The sequence below is a fragment of the Rattus rattus genome, chromosome 1 (genome assembly GCF_011064425.1).
Source record: "Rattus rattus isolate New Zealand chromosome 1, Rrattus_CSIRO_v1, whole genome shotgun sequence".
Classification (NCBI taxonomy): Eukaryota; Metazoa; Chordata; class Mammalia; order Rodentia; family Muridae; genus Rattus; species Rattus rattus.
In genome coordinates, this window is record NC_046154.1 from 160,234,018 (window position 1) to 160,249,907 (window position 15,890).

General features: G+C 37.9%; 1 pseudogene; it reads left to right on the forward strand.

The window, feature by feature from the left end:
* The first annotated feature begins 9,999 nt into the window (after positions 1-9,999).
* Positions 10,000-14,995, forward strand: LOC116909338 (annotated as a pseudogene).
* Positions 14,996-15,890: the final 895 nt, after the last annotated feature.

Here is a 15,890-nt window from a genome sequence, read left to right on the forward strand (position 1 = left end):
TATCATTCTGAGTGTGGTAACCCAAATCGCTGAAAAACACACATGGTATGCACTCATTGATACATGGCTATTAGCCCAAATCCTTCAATTACTCTAGATGCAGAGAACACATGAAACTCAAGAAGGATGACCAAAATGTGAATGCTTCACTCCTTTAAAAGGGGAACAAGAATACCCTTGGCAGGGAATAAGGAGGCAAATTTTAATACAGAGGCAGAAGGAACACTCATTGAGAGCCTGCCCCACATGTGGCCCATACATACACAGCCACCAAACTAGATAAGATGGATGAAGCAATGAAGTGCAGGCTGACAGGACCGGATGTAGATCTCTCTTGAGAGACACAGCCAGAATACGGTAAATTCATAGATGAATACCAGCAGCAAACCACTAAACTGAGAACGGGACCTCCGTTGAAGGAATCAGAGAAAGGACTGGAAGAGCTTGAAGGGGCTCGAGACCCCATATGAACAACAATGCCATCCAACCAGAGCTTCCAGAGACTAAGCCACTACCCTAAGACTATACATGGACTGACCCTGGGCTCCAACCTCATAGGTAGCAATGAATAGCCTAGTAAGAGCACCAGTGGAAGGGGAAGCCCTTGGTCCTGCCAAGACTGAACCCCCAGTGAACATGATTGTTAGGGGGAGGGTGGTAATAGGGGGAGAATGGGAAGGTGAACACCCATATAGAAGGGGAGGGGGTGAGTTTAGGGGAATTTTGGCCCATAAACCAGGAAGGGGAATAACAATCGAAATGTAAATGAGAAATACTCATGTTAATAAAGATAAAAAAATAACTTGGTGTAAAATAAAATATATTTGATGATAACATAATAAAATATGATCATAAGAAAAAAAAGAAAAAGAGAGGCATTGTGGTGACTGACCCCACTTGAGATACATCCATGGTTGGGGACTAAACTCTGACATCATTACTGATGCAATATTGTGCTTGTAGACAGGACCCTAGCATGACTTTCCTCTGAGATTCTCTACGAGCAGGTGACTAGGATAGATCTAGATACTCACAGCCAACTATTGGACTGAGATGGGGGATTCCTATGAAAGAGTTAGGGGAAAGATGGAGAAGCTGAAGGGGATTGTAACCCCACAAGAAGAACTTCAGTAACTATTAAGCAATATTCCTCAGAGACCCCACACTAAGCCACCAAAAAAAAAAAAAAAAAGAAAAAGTTACACGGGCTGATCTAAGGCTCTCAGAATATGTGTTAGAGAAGACTGCCTTGTCTGGTCTCAGCGGGAGAGAATGTTCCCTATTATGTTGAAACGTCATGCCCCAGGGAAGGAAAATGGCTTTGGGGTGAGGTAGTGGTGGCTAGAAAGGTGGGGGATTACCTTCTCAGAAGTAAAGAAAAGGTGGTATGGGGTAAATGATTTGAGGAGGGAACACTTGGAAGAGTGTGCAACATTTGGAAGTTAAATAAATAAAATAATTTTTTGGGGGGAGATAACTATAGAGGAAAGGATGTTGATCTAAAGTGAAGAAATTTGAAAAAAATCACATAGAAAACTACAAGGTTCCGGGAAGTGGTTATATCCTGAAGCATACCAGAGAATCTGCTATACTCAGAGCATCAGTCAACCCTTCCCCGCCATCCCTGAAGTCCCATATCTGTTTCTGGGAGCCAAGGAGTCTCAGGGACCCACCATCCTCACAAATCCCCTGCTCATCAAATACCACTGCCCTTCTACCTAGTCCTTTCTGCTGGGACAGACTGCTAGCTAGTCTTATCTCAGGAAGATGCTATATCCTGTGGCATACCAGAGGATCTACTGCACTCAGAGCACTTGATACCACATCCTGAGTCATCCCAGGAGATCCACTGCACCAAGGACACCACAATTTGAAGGCATCCCAGTAGTTCCTCTGTACACAGGGTAACTGGCCAATGGACACAACAGTCTGAAGACCTTCTGTGGGTTCAATGGCATGCAGGGAAACTGACCTAAAAGACTGAAACCTCCGTGGAGTTTACCTTCACATAAGAAAACAGAAACTACAGTCCATCTTGCCCTCCCCATCCCTAAGAGAAAAGCTTCATACAGAACAAGACTTTGACTGCTCCTCTGAAGACCCAACACTCTGAAGTCCTCTCAGGAGACCTAAGGCAGCCAGGGAACCAAATTACCAGCTTCTCTGCACATCTGAAGACCATCCAGTTTGAAGGCCACACAAGAAGTCTGCCACAGACAGGACCACAGGCCTACGGGGATACCTAAGGGAGACAAAAAGGGCAGACGCTAGACAGAGTCACCCAGAACAGCAAACACAAGGAATAAACAGATGGTGAGAGGCAAGTACAAGAAAATAAGCAAAAGAAGCCCATATACATGGACATCATCAGAACCCAGTTCTCCCACCATAGAAAGTTCTGAATAAAGAAACAAACCAGAAAATTAGGAATCTGCCCTAAAATCCTATTTCATGAAGATAATAGAGTCCTTTAAGGAGGATGTAAATAACTCACTGAAAGAAATACGGGAAAGTAGAGGTAAATAGGTAGAAGACCTTAAGTGGAAACAAATAAATCCCTTAAAGAAATAGAGGAAAACACAATCAAACAGGTGACAGAATTACATAGAGCAGTCCAAGACCTAAATGTGGACATAGAAACAATACAGAAAACACAAATGGATGCAAACCTGAAAATGGAAAACCTAGGAAAGAGGTCAGGAATTACAGATATAAGTATCACCTCAGAATACAAGAGATAGAAGAAAGGATATCAGGTCTAGATGATATCATTAAATAGACTGATACAATGGTCAAAGAAAATTCAAATCATAAAAAACTCCTAACCCAAAACAACCAGGAAATTCAGGACACAATGAAAAGACCTAATCTAAGAATAACTGGAATAAGAGGAGAATGAACATTCCCAGATCAAAGAACCTGAAAATGTCTTCAACAAAATCATTAAATAATAATAATAATAATGATAATAATGATGATGATGATGATGGTGATGATGATACCTTTCCCCAACCTACAGAAAGAGATGTCCATAAAGGTACATGAAACCTACAGACACCAAAAAATTTACCAGAAAAAAAAAACCTTTTATCACATAATAATCAAAACAATAAACACAGAGAACAGAGAATGAATATTCAAAGTTTCAAGGGAAAGTGGCAAGTAACATACAAAGGCAGAACACAAGACTTCTCAACAGAGGCTATGAAAGCCAGAAGAACCTGTTCAGAGTTCATGTACTCTAAGAAAACACAAATGCCAGCCCAGGCTACTATACCTGCAAAACACTCAATCAACATAGATGAAGAAACCAAAATATTCCAGGACAAAACCAAATTAAAACAGTATTTGTCTACCAATCCAGCCCTATAGGGAATCCTAGAAGGAAAAATTCCAACACAAGGAAGATACATACACCAAAGAAAAGACAATATATTAAGCATCTCACAACAAAGCCAAAAGGAGAGAAACACAAGCATATAATGCCACCCTACAAAACAAATATAACAGGAACCAGCGGTCATATATCGTTAATATCTCACAATATTAATGGGCTCAACTCACACATAAAGACATAAGCTAACAGACTGGATATGCAAACAAAATCCAACATTTTGCTGCATTCAATAAACACACCTCAATAACGAAGATAACGCTATCTCAGAGTAAAAACAGGGAAAGGGTCTTCCAAGCAAATGATCCCAAGAAACATGCCTGAGTTTCCATCCTAATATCCAATAAAATAGATGTTCAACCAAAAGTTATCAAGTGTGATGAGGAAGGACACTTCATATTCATCAAAGGAAAAATCCATCAAGAGAAATCTCAATTCTGAACACCTAGGCCCCAGATGTAGAGGCACTGACATTCAAAAATGAAACTTTACTAAAGTTCAAAATACACATTGAATCCCACACAATAATAGTGGGAGATTTCATCACTACAGTTTCACCAATGGACAGGTGATTGAAACAGAAAATAACAGAGACACAGTGAACCTAATAGAGGTTATGAGCCAAATGGATTTAATAGATATCTATAGAATATTTCACCTTAAAACAAAAGAATACACCTTCCTTTCAACACCTGTGATACCGTCTCCAAAATAGACCAAATAATTGGTCATAAAACAACCCTTAGCCTACACAAGAAGATTGAAATATTCCCATGCACCCTATCAGACCAATATGGCCTAAGGCTAATTGGTCTTCAATAACAGCAAAAGCAACACAAAGTGCACATACACATGGAAACTGAACAACTCTCTATTTAATGATAATTTGATTAAGGAAGATATAAAACAAGAAACTAAAGATTTCCTGGAATTTATTGAAAATTTTGACACATCATACACAATGATATCAATGCTAAGAGGAAAATTCATAGCACTAAGAGCACTGGTAAAGAAACTAGCAACTTAACAGCACACCTGAATGCTCTAGAACCAAAAGAAGCAAACTCACTGAAGAGGAGTGGACAGCAAGTAATAGTCAAACTCAGCTAAAATCAACCAAATTAAAAAAAGGAGAACAATGGAAAGAATCGACAAAACCAAAAGCTAGTTCTTTGAGAGAATCAATAAGATAGATAAACCCCTAACTATAGTTATATGACTCAGAGGCAGTATCCAAAAGCCTATACTCAACAAAAATGGGGAGCTACATGAAATGGATGGTTTTCTAGACAGATAAGACATACCAAAATTACATCCAGACCAGGTAAACTTTCTATTTTTTGTCTCTTTACATTTTTATGTATCAGTTAAAAATAAAATTAAAACAAATTAAACATGCTGAGTTACATGTACATGTATTCTTGTGATATTTTTTACTTGATGATTAGGCAGAAGTCAGATTACCCTCCATGGGTAAGCCAATTAATCAATTAGAGTTCATCAAAGATTTGTCTGCATCAAAAGAATATTTAATACTTGATAGTGAAGTTGACCCTACCTGGGTGGAAATTATTCTTTGTTTATTATTTTATTTTTCTTGGATATTTTATGTGTTTGCATTTCAAATGTTATCCCATTTCTTCTCATCTCCCTGCTTTTATGAGGATGCTCACACTCCCAACCACCCACTCCAACTTCCATGCCCTGGCATTACCATACAGAGGAGAAACAAACCTTCACAGGACCAAGGCCTTTTTCTCCTATTCATGATGGACAATCGCATCCTCAGCTACATATATGGCTGAGTATTGGGTCCTCCCGTGTGTACTCATTGCTTGGTAGTTTAGTTCCTGGGAGCTCTGGTTGGGTCTGGTGGGTTGATATTGTTCTTCCTATAAGGCTGCAAATCCCTTCACCTCTTTCAGTCTTTTCTCTAACTACTCCACTGGGGTCCCATGTTCAGTTCAATAGTTAGCTGCAACCAGCCTTACCTGTATCAGTATGATTCTGCCACAGCCTCACAGGAGACACCCATATTTGTCTCCTGTCAGCAAGCATTTCTTCGTATCAGCAATAGTGACTGGGTTTGATGGCTGCATGTGGTATGATCTACAGGTAGAGCAGACTCTGGATAACCTTTTTTTTTTTCAGGCCCTGCTCCCTTCTTTTTCTCTGCATTTCCTCCTGTGAGTGTTTTGTTCTCCCTTCTAAGAAGGAATGAAGCATTCACATGTTGGTCTTCCTTCTTCTGGAGCTTCATTTGATCTGTGTGTTTTTTCATAGTTATTCCAAATTTCTGGGCTAATATCCACTCATCAATGAGTGCATACCACGTGTGTTATATTGTGACTGGGTTACCTGACTCTGCATGATATTTTTTAGTTCCATCCATTTGCCTAAGAATTTCAGGTATTTATGGTTTTTAATAGCTGAGGAGTACTAAATTGTGTAAATGTACCACATTTTCTGTATCCATTCCTCTGTTGAAGGACAACTGGGTTCTTTCCAGCTTCTGGCTATTATAAATGAGGCTGCTATGAACATAGTGGAGCATGTGTCCTTGTTACATGTTTGAGTACCTTTTAGGTGTATGCCTAGTAGTGGTATAGCTGAGTCCTCATGTAGTACTATATCCAATTTTCTGAGAAACCTCCAGACTGATTTCCATAGTGGTTGTTTCTGCTTGCAGTCCCACAAACAATAGAAGAGTTTTCCTGTTTCTCCACATCTTCGCCAGCATCTGTTGTGACCTTAGTTTTTGAACTTAGCTATTCTTACTGGTGTGAGGTTGTATCTCGTGGTTGTTTTGATTTGCATTTTTCTGATGATTTAGGATGTTGAACATTTCTTTAGGTGCTTCTTAACCATTCAGTAATCCTCAGTAAAGAATTCTTTGTTTAGCTGTGTATCCAATTTTAATGGGATTATTTGTTTCTCTGTTGTCTAATTTCTTGATTTCTTTCTATATATTATATATTATGGATTTATCAAATGTAGAATTAATAAAGATCTTTTTCCAATCTGTTGATTGCTGCTTTGTACTATTGACAGTGTCTTTTACCTTACAGAAGCTTTGCAGTTTTATGAGGTCACATTTGTCAGTACTTGATTTTAGAGCATAAGCCATCGGTGTTCTGTTCAGGAAAAATTCCTTTGTGCCCATATGTTCTAGGCTCCGTTGGACTTTCTCTTCTGTTAGTTTCAGTGCGCCTGGTTTTATGTGGAGTTCTATGATCTACTTGGACTTGAGCTTTCTACAAGCAGATAAGAATGGTTCAATTTGCATTCTTCTACATGATGACCTCCAGTTGAGCCAGCACCATTTGTTGAAAATGCTACCTTTTCCCACTAAATGGTTTTAGCTCCTTTGTCAAAGATCAAGTGACATAGGTATGTAGGTTCATTTCTGGGTCTTTGGTTCTATTCCATTGTTCTACTTGCCTGTCTCTGTGCCAATATTATGCAATTTTTAATCATGATTGCTTTGTAACACAGCTTGAGGTCAGCCATGGTGATTCCCCCAGAAGTTCCTTTATTGTTAAGAATAATGTTTACTATCTTGGATTATTTATTCCAAATGCATCCGCAAATTGCTCTTTCTAGTTCTATAAAAAACTGAGTTGGCATTTTGATGGAGATTGCATTGAATCTGCAGATTGACTTTGGAAGACACTCATTATTACTATATTAATTCTGCTAACCCGTGAGGATGGGAGATCTATCCATCTTCTGAGATATGCTTTGGTTTCTTTCTTCAGAGACCTGAAATTCTTGTGATACAGATCTTTTACTTGAGTGTACAGAGTCACATCATGTTAATTTTTTAATTATTTTTGGCTATTATGAAGGGTGTCATTTCCCTAATTTCTTTCTACGATTGCTTTTCCTTTGAGGAGAGAAAGGCTACTGATGTGTTTGAGTTAATTTATGGGCATCTCTTTCTTTAGGTTAGGGAAGTTTTCTTCTATGATTTTTTTGAATATACATACTGTTCCTTTGAGTTGGGAGTCTTCACCTTCTTCTATACCTATTACCCTTAGGTTTGATCTTCTCATTGTGTCTCATTGTGTTTTGGGCCAGTACCTTTTTCCATTTTACATTATATTTGACAGTTGTGTCTATGATTTCTATGGAATCTTCTGCTTCTGTGATTCTCTTTTCTATCTCGTGTATTATGTTGGTGATGCTTGTATCTACATCTCCTTTTCTCTTCTTTTGGATTTCTATATCCAGGGTTGTTTCCATGTGTTCTTTCTTGATTGCTTCTATTTCCATTTTTAATTTCTTCACCTGTTTGATTGTGTTTTCCTGTAATTATTTCAGGGATTTTTGTGTTTCCTCTCTAAGGGCTTCTACTTATTTACTTGTGTTTTCCTGCATTTCTCTAAGGGAGTTCTTTATGCCTTTCTTAAAGTCCTCCATCATCATTATCAAATGTGATTTTAAATCTAGATCTTGCTTTTCTGGTGTGTTTGGATATTCATTGTTTGCTTTGGTGGGAGAATTGGGCTCTGATGATGCCATGTAATCTTGATTTCTGTTGCTTGGGTTCCTGTCCTTGCTTCTTGCCATCAGGTTGTCTCCGGTCTTACCTTCTTTTGCTATTTCTGACAGTGGCTTAACCATCCTATAGGTTCATGTGTGAGGAATGCTGTAGACCTGTTTTCCTGTTTTCTTTCAGCCATTTATGGGAACAGAGTGTTCTGCTTTCGGGTGTGTAGTTGTTCCTCTCCACTGGCTTTCAGATGTCCCTGTGTGCGGGAACCAGAGGGGCCTGCCCCTACTTCTCGTATGTTCTTGTGCACAGGGCGCCTAGATGGCACTAGGCATTTTCCTCTAGAGTCAGAAATGTGGGCAGAGAGTAGTCTCCTCTGGTTTCCCAGGTATGTCTGACCCTCTGAAGGTCTAGTTCTCCCTCCCACAAGATTTGGGTACAGGGAGCTCTTTGACAAGGTCCATTCATCGGGTTGCAGTATGGACAGCAGGGCTCCTGCAGCTTGACAGTCCCTATCTTTCTGTGCCCAGAAGCCCTATACAATTTTCTCTTGTGCCAGGGATGTGGGCAAAGGTAGGAAGAATTTGAAGTCTTTCCTGCCCTGCAGTCTCAGGATTGCCCACATATCTGGGTCATCAGCTTTCTCTGTCACAGGGTTTGGGAGTCAGGACCTGTGGGCCAGGATCAGCGAGGTTCAGGCACCAGCTAGAAACTGGAAGTGTCCAGTCCCAGAGGAATTTTGCCTTTGTGTGTCCTGAGCCAACCAGGCTGGTCACTTGGAGTAGAAAAGTTGGTCTTGCCTCTGGTCTTGGGCCTGAAGCCTTTTCTTGGGGCTGGGTTTCAGCTCTCCATGAGGGCAGCAACCAGAAGGGTCTGCCCCTCCTTCTCCTACGTCCCTGTGCACAGGGGGCCCAGATGGCGCTAGGCATTTTCCTCTAGAGTCAGAAATGTGGGCAGAGAGTATATCCCCTTGTTTCCTAAGCGTGTCTGCCCCTCTGAAGTTCTAACTCTCCCTTCCATGGGATTTGGGTGCAGGGAGCTGTTTGACCAGGTATGTTCCATTGATAAGTATTTTCATGTTGTTTATATTCGATGTTTCAGCTTTTCTTTGTTGTCCTCTCATGCAGTTTATTTATAGCTCATTTTTACACACACACACACACACACACACACACACACACACACACACACTCACATGAATGTATGCATATAGTGGATGTATATGGTGCATTACCTTAATTTTTGAGTATCAGTAATTTACATGGAACAATTACATATTACTGATACAGGTATTTAAGAGAGTTCTAAAGATTATATTAAAATATCTGTATGTACATTTATCAATTATGAATTATTGTTATATGATGTAAAAATACTTTCTCTCCTTGCCGTTTGGTGCCTAACTAAATTTTAAAACTCTTTAAAGCAATTTCATACACATCAACCAAAACTGACATATAAGCTGAATTTCATGAGAAAAACCTTATTATTACAGATATCAAGAATGAAGGTAAAAAACTGAAAGTCTACGATAATACAAAAAGAAAAAATTTATAATGGAATTTTTAAAGAAATGAGGATATGATTTATTTGTTTAAAATACAAAAATGCAGACATTTACCATTTTCTTAAGAAAATACTTATTGAAGCTACACTGCTTACTTTTCTAGTTTGATATTTAGACTATCTCTGTACATAATTAAACTGATCACTGATTTCCTCAATGCTCAAGAACTTAGTTTTCTAGAAAAGGTGACATAAGAAAAGCATAATAATATTAAAGAATTAGATGAATTTACATTAACAACTACGTTTTAGACAACAGTAAGTGTAATAGATGGTGGCATAATGAAAACAAAAAAATCTGGTTTCCAACATAGAAGATGAATGTTCAGAGAAAAGTTCAAAATATATACAACATAAAATACAGAAAGAAAGAGAGAAAGACAGAGTGAAACCAACACAAGGGTACACACACACACACACACACACACACACACACACACACACACACACAGAGAGAGAGAGAGAGAGTCAGATACAGAGACAGAGACAGAGACAGACAGACAGACACATCTATGCTTGTCTTGTCTCTCATGTTCATGTATCCATGTTTTCTATGTGGATTTTATCAATTAAATTTGTTTTAGACAAACTGTCAGAGATAAAGAACAGAACTTCAGTGACATACTTCATCCTTCTGGGTCTGACAGATGATCCTGAGCTTTAGGTTGTGATTTTCTTTTCTCTGTTTCTCACAAATGTGCTGAGCATTACTGGAAATTTAACCATCATTGCACTCATTCTATTGGATTTCCACCTGAAGGCCCCCATGTATTTCTTCCTTAGCAACTTCTCCTTACAAATTTCATTTACTTCTGTCTGTAATCCTAGGTTTTGTTCAGCATCCTAACTAAGGAAAAGTCGATTTCCTATAATGCTTGTGCTGCCCAACTATTTTCCTTTATCTTCCTTGGCTTAACAGAGTTTTTCCTTCTGGCATCCATGTCCTGTGATCACTATGTGGCAATTTGCAAGCCCCTGCACTACACAACCATCATCAGTAGCAAGATCTGCCACCAGCTCATCATCAGTTCCTGGCTGGCTGGTTTCTTGGTAATTTTTCCTCCACTGGCCATGGGCTTAGAGTTAGATTTCTGTGACTCCAACATTATTGACCACTTCACATGTGACTCTGCCCCTTTGCTGCAAATATCCTGCACAGACAAAATCACCTTGGAGCTCATGAGCTTTATATTAGTTTTGATCACACTTATGACCACACTGATGCTGATAATTCTCTCTTACACCTGAATTCTCAGAACTATTCTGAAATTTCCTTCAACCAAAGAGAAAAGGCCTTCTCAACCTGCTCCTCACACATGATTGTTGTCTCCATATCCTATGGAAGCTGCATCTTCATGTATGTGAAAACATCTGCTAAGACTGGAGTTGCTTTGACAAAGGGTGTGGCTATGCTCAACACTTCTGTTGCCCGATCCCGAATCCTTTTCTCTACACTTTAAGAAATCAAAGGTGAAACAAACATTTAAGGATCTTATGAGAAGAAAGTTTGCCTCAAAAGTGCTAATTGATATAATTTACAAGTGAAATGTTGAACCATAAAACTAATGAACATATCCTTGTTTTAGTTCATCTCAGAAATAAAATTGTATGCTACTCTTAATGGAGTTACTGTACTCATGTTTCAATTTACTTTACTGTATGCTTTGAATTATTCAGCATGATTATTATTGGATGATTTTACTAATAAATTATATTATAAAATTAGAGATGAAATAATTTTAAATTATAGCTCATATATCTCAAGTAATACATATGTCAATGGCATCGTGCATATTTTTGGGAAGATTAAGACATTGAGCATCCTTGTGAATCACGTGTATAAGTCCATTTACTATAGGAAAACACAGAACAGATATTATTCTTATTTGTAGGCACATACCTACCATTTAAAGAATCTAAAATAAGTCTTCTCCAAATGAACTCATTTATTATATGACAGCCTGCTTTTAGACTTGCAAGGCTTGTAGATTTAAAGCACATCAAACAGAAAATATCTGAATCAGTCTTTTTATCAGTAGCAAATAATAATACTTAATTTCTTTTACTATAAGTTTCACCATCTAATCTATAAAGTAGGAAACTTTCTATTTTAATCAATGCACCCTATTTACTGAGTTTTGTTCTTCCAGGGATGTACCCTGTTGACTGCATTTTCAGAAAACCCTAAGCCTATAATGAATACAGACCTTAAATCTGTAACCTATTCTCCTGGCCTGGAAGTGTTTGTCATTTGTCTCTGTTTACTGTTCACCATTTACACATTTATACCGTTTGAGTTTGCTCAGTCACAGATACACTAAGTTCCTAGAGTCTCATCTAGTTATGTGCATATCTGTGCATAATGACCTCAAAGGATAGGAAGCTTTCCAAATAGTGGCCATACAAAGTTAATTTTAGGATTTTCCTAAAAGACTCATATATCATTTTCTCAGGAAAAGAATAAAATGAGTTATAGTGCAGAAAATTCCCCACAATCCAACATGCAGAGAGCAAAACTCAAAAGTTTGAGAAGGAACGACAATTGTAACAATCTGTTCTATTTTGATGGAACTTGTGAAGCAGCTGTGCTGGCTTCATGACTCTTGCTGTTTCCAAAGTAAATGGCTGTGTCAATTCAGATGTTTGATGTGGGAATTACCAATACATACAGAGAACATTAAAAGTGTGAAGTTCTCGAAAGAGAAAAAGTAGAAAACAAAATAAAATAAAATGGGATGTTAAATGGAAAGAGAGATGCTAATTTTTGAACTGAACAAGAAACAATTTAAAACCTCTTCCAGACTGCTTAAAGTATCACAATAGAACCCAACCTATGATGATGATTACACATTAATATTTACTTTTGAAAATTATTGTTTTTATAATATTCTTATATTTATTGTGGTTTTAATTATTCTTTATAGTAGCTTAAACAACAACACAATGCAGTAGCAAATTAAGAATACTTTATTAATTATAATTTTTACAGGAAGAAAGCGAAGTGAAAGTGGTGATTCTAATTATATATAAGTATATTGGAAAGAGAATTATTGAAAAAATTGTCAAAAGTTTTCTAATTATAATTGTTACACTCATTACACAAATAAATGGGCAATAACACATTTTTTATTAAAATTTTTCCTAAATAATAAAAAAAATCTGAGTCTCTGGACTAATCCTGTCTAGCAATTTCTTTTACCAAGGGATGTGATTTAGTAATCAATATTTATACTGTGCCTTTGATAATTTTATTTTCTTCATTTTAGGTATCCTAGTCTGCTTTTGAAAGATTATATATTATAGTACATTAAAAATATTGGAATTAGGCAGTAGTGGCCCACACCTTTAATGACAGAATGTAGGAGGCAGAGGTAGGTGAATCTTTGTGAGTTCAAAGCCAACATAGTCCACAGAGTAAGCTCAAAGGAGAAACCTTTCCACAAAAATCATACACACAAGCACACGCACATGCACATGCAAATGCACACACACACACACACACACACACGCACACACACACACACGCAGTGTTTCTAAAGAAACATTGAAAATAATCAGAAATGAAGCAAAATACAATCAGATCAATTGAAAATGGAAGGAAGAAACTGATCCCACCCCACAGCTCCCTGCTCTGAAATACCATGAGGTACAGAGCTGAAAACCCAGAAGTGCAGATCATCCTGAGACCACAGGACAGATGGCCAATTCTGCCCACCTTTGCCCACAGGCCTGGCCCAAGAGGAAATTGCATAGTGCCTCTGGACACAGGAATATAGGAGCAGTCAGCAACAGGTACCTACAGTTCTGATCTGTGCCCAGAACTGAACTGAAGGGGTCCAACAACTCCATGCACCCAAATCCCATAAGGGAGATGTCTGGACCCTCAGAAGTGTGGACACTCCTGAGAAATCAGAGGAGACTACCCTCTGCCCAGATTCCCAACCAAGAGGAAATCCCCTAGTGCCATTTTGCCACTGGGTGCAGGGATCTAAGAACAGTCAGGGGTAGGACCATTCCAATTCCTGCCTATGCTAAGAGCTGAAAGACTATCACTATGAGTGCCTACACACCTGGGAGCAGAGCACAATGTTCCCATGAATGGCTGAAAGAAAACAGGAAAACAGGTCTATAGGAGTGCTGGCACACAGGTCTACAGGAGGGTTAAGCCACTGTCAAAAACAGCAAGACAAGCTAACACCAGAGACAACCTAATATTTAGAGGCAAACACAGAAACCTAAAAAAAACAGAAACCAATGCTACTTATCATCATCAGAGCCCAGTTCTCCCACCAAAGCAAATATTAGATATCCGAACATAACTGAAAAGCAGGATTTAGATTTAAAATTATACTTTATGATGATGATGGAGGACTTTAAAAGGACATAAATAACTGCCTTAAAGAAATACAGGAAAATACAAGAAAACAAGTAGAAGCACTTAAAGAAGAAACACAAAAATCCCTTTAAAAATTACAGGAAAACACAAGCAAACAGGTGAAGAAATGGAACAAAACCTTCCAGAATTTAAAAATGGAAATAGAAAAAATATAAAAAGCAAAAAGGAGACAAACTTGGAGATAGAAGACCTAGAGAAGAGATCTGGAGACATAGATGCAAGCATCACCAACAGCATACAAGAGATAGAAAAGAGAATCTAAGGGGAAGAAGATACCATAGAACACATAGACACACTACCAAAGATACTATAAAGCGCAAAAGCTCCTAGCCCAAAACATCCAGGAAATCCAGGACACAATAAGAAGATCAAACCTAAGGATAATTGTCTAGAAGAGAGTGAAGACTCCCAACTTAAAGAACCAGTAAATTATCTTCAATAAAATTATAGAAGAAAACTTCCTTAACCTAGAAAGAGAAGCCCATAAATATCCAAGAAGCCTACAGAACTCCAAATAGATGGAACCAGAAGAGAAATTCCTCCCATCACATAATATTCAAAACACCAAATGCACAAAACAAAAACTGAATATCAAAAGCAGTAAGTTAAAATGGGCAAGAGATAGATAAAGGCAGACAGGTAAGAATTACACTAGACTTCTCATTGGAGACTATAAAAGTAAGATGATTCAGGGAAGATGTCATAGACCCTAAAGGAACACAATTGCCAGCCCAGGTTACTATAGCCAGTAAAACTCTCAATTAACATAGATGGAGAAACCAAGATATTCCATGACAAAACCAAATTTACAAAATATCTTTCTACACCTCCAGTCTTACAAAGATTAATAGATGGAAAGCTCCAACACAAGGAGGGAAACTGCACAGTAGAAAAAGCAAGAAAGTAATCTCCTTGCAATGAAACCAAAACATGAAATATGCACAAAAATAAATCCACCTCTAAATATGAAAAAAAAAATAGGAAGCCAAAATCACTATTCGTTAATATCTCTTAACATCAATGGACTCAATTCCCCAATAAAAAGACAAAGACTAACATACTGAATACATAAAAAGGATCCAGCATTTTGCTGCATACAGAAAACACACCTCAGAGACAAAGACAGGCACTACATCAGATTAAAAGGCTGAAAAACAAATTTCCAAGCAAATGGTCTGAAGAAACAAGCTGGATTAGCAATTCTAATTTATTGATTAAAATTGACTTTCAACCAAAAGTAATTGACAAAGGTAAGGAAGGACACTTTATGTTCATCAAAGGGAAACTCTACCAAGATGAACTCTCAATCCTAAACATCAATGTTCCAAATGCACGGGTACCTACATTCATAAAAGAGATCTTAGTAATCACACATTGCACCTCACACAGTAATAGTAGGAGATTTCAATACTCTACTCTTATTAATGGAAAGAACATGGAAACAGAAAATAAACAGAAACACAGAGAAATTAACAGAAGTAATGAACCAAATGGATTTAACATATTTATAGAACATTACATCCTAAAACAAAATGATATACCTTCTCAGCACCTCATGGCATCTTCTCCATAAAAAATTGGTCATAAAACAGGTCTCAACAGATACAGCGAGAAAGAAATAATCCCATGCATCAGCAAGGATTAAGGCAGGTCTTCAATAACAACAATCATGGCAGAATGCCCACGTATTCATGAAAATTGAACAACGCTCTATTCAATGACAACTTGACCATAGAAGAAAAAAAATGAAATTAAAGACTTCTTAAAATTTAATGAAAATGAAGATACAACATACCTAAACTTATGGAACACAGGGAAAGCCATGCTCAGAGGGAAACTCTTAGCTCTGAGTGCCGGCAAAATGAAACAGGAGAGTGCATACATACACCAGCAGCTTGACACCTAAAAGCTCTAGAAGAAAAAGAAACAAATACATGCAAGAGAAGGAGAAGGCAGGAAATAATCAAACTCAGTGCTTAATTCAACCAAGTATAAACAAAAAGAACTATACAAAGAATCAATGAAGCAGGAGCTTGCTA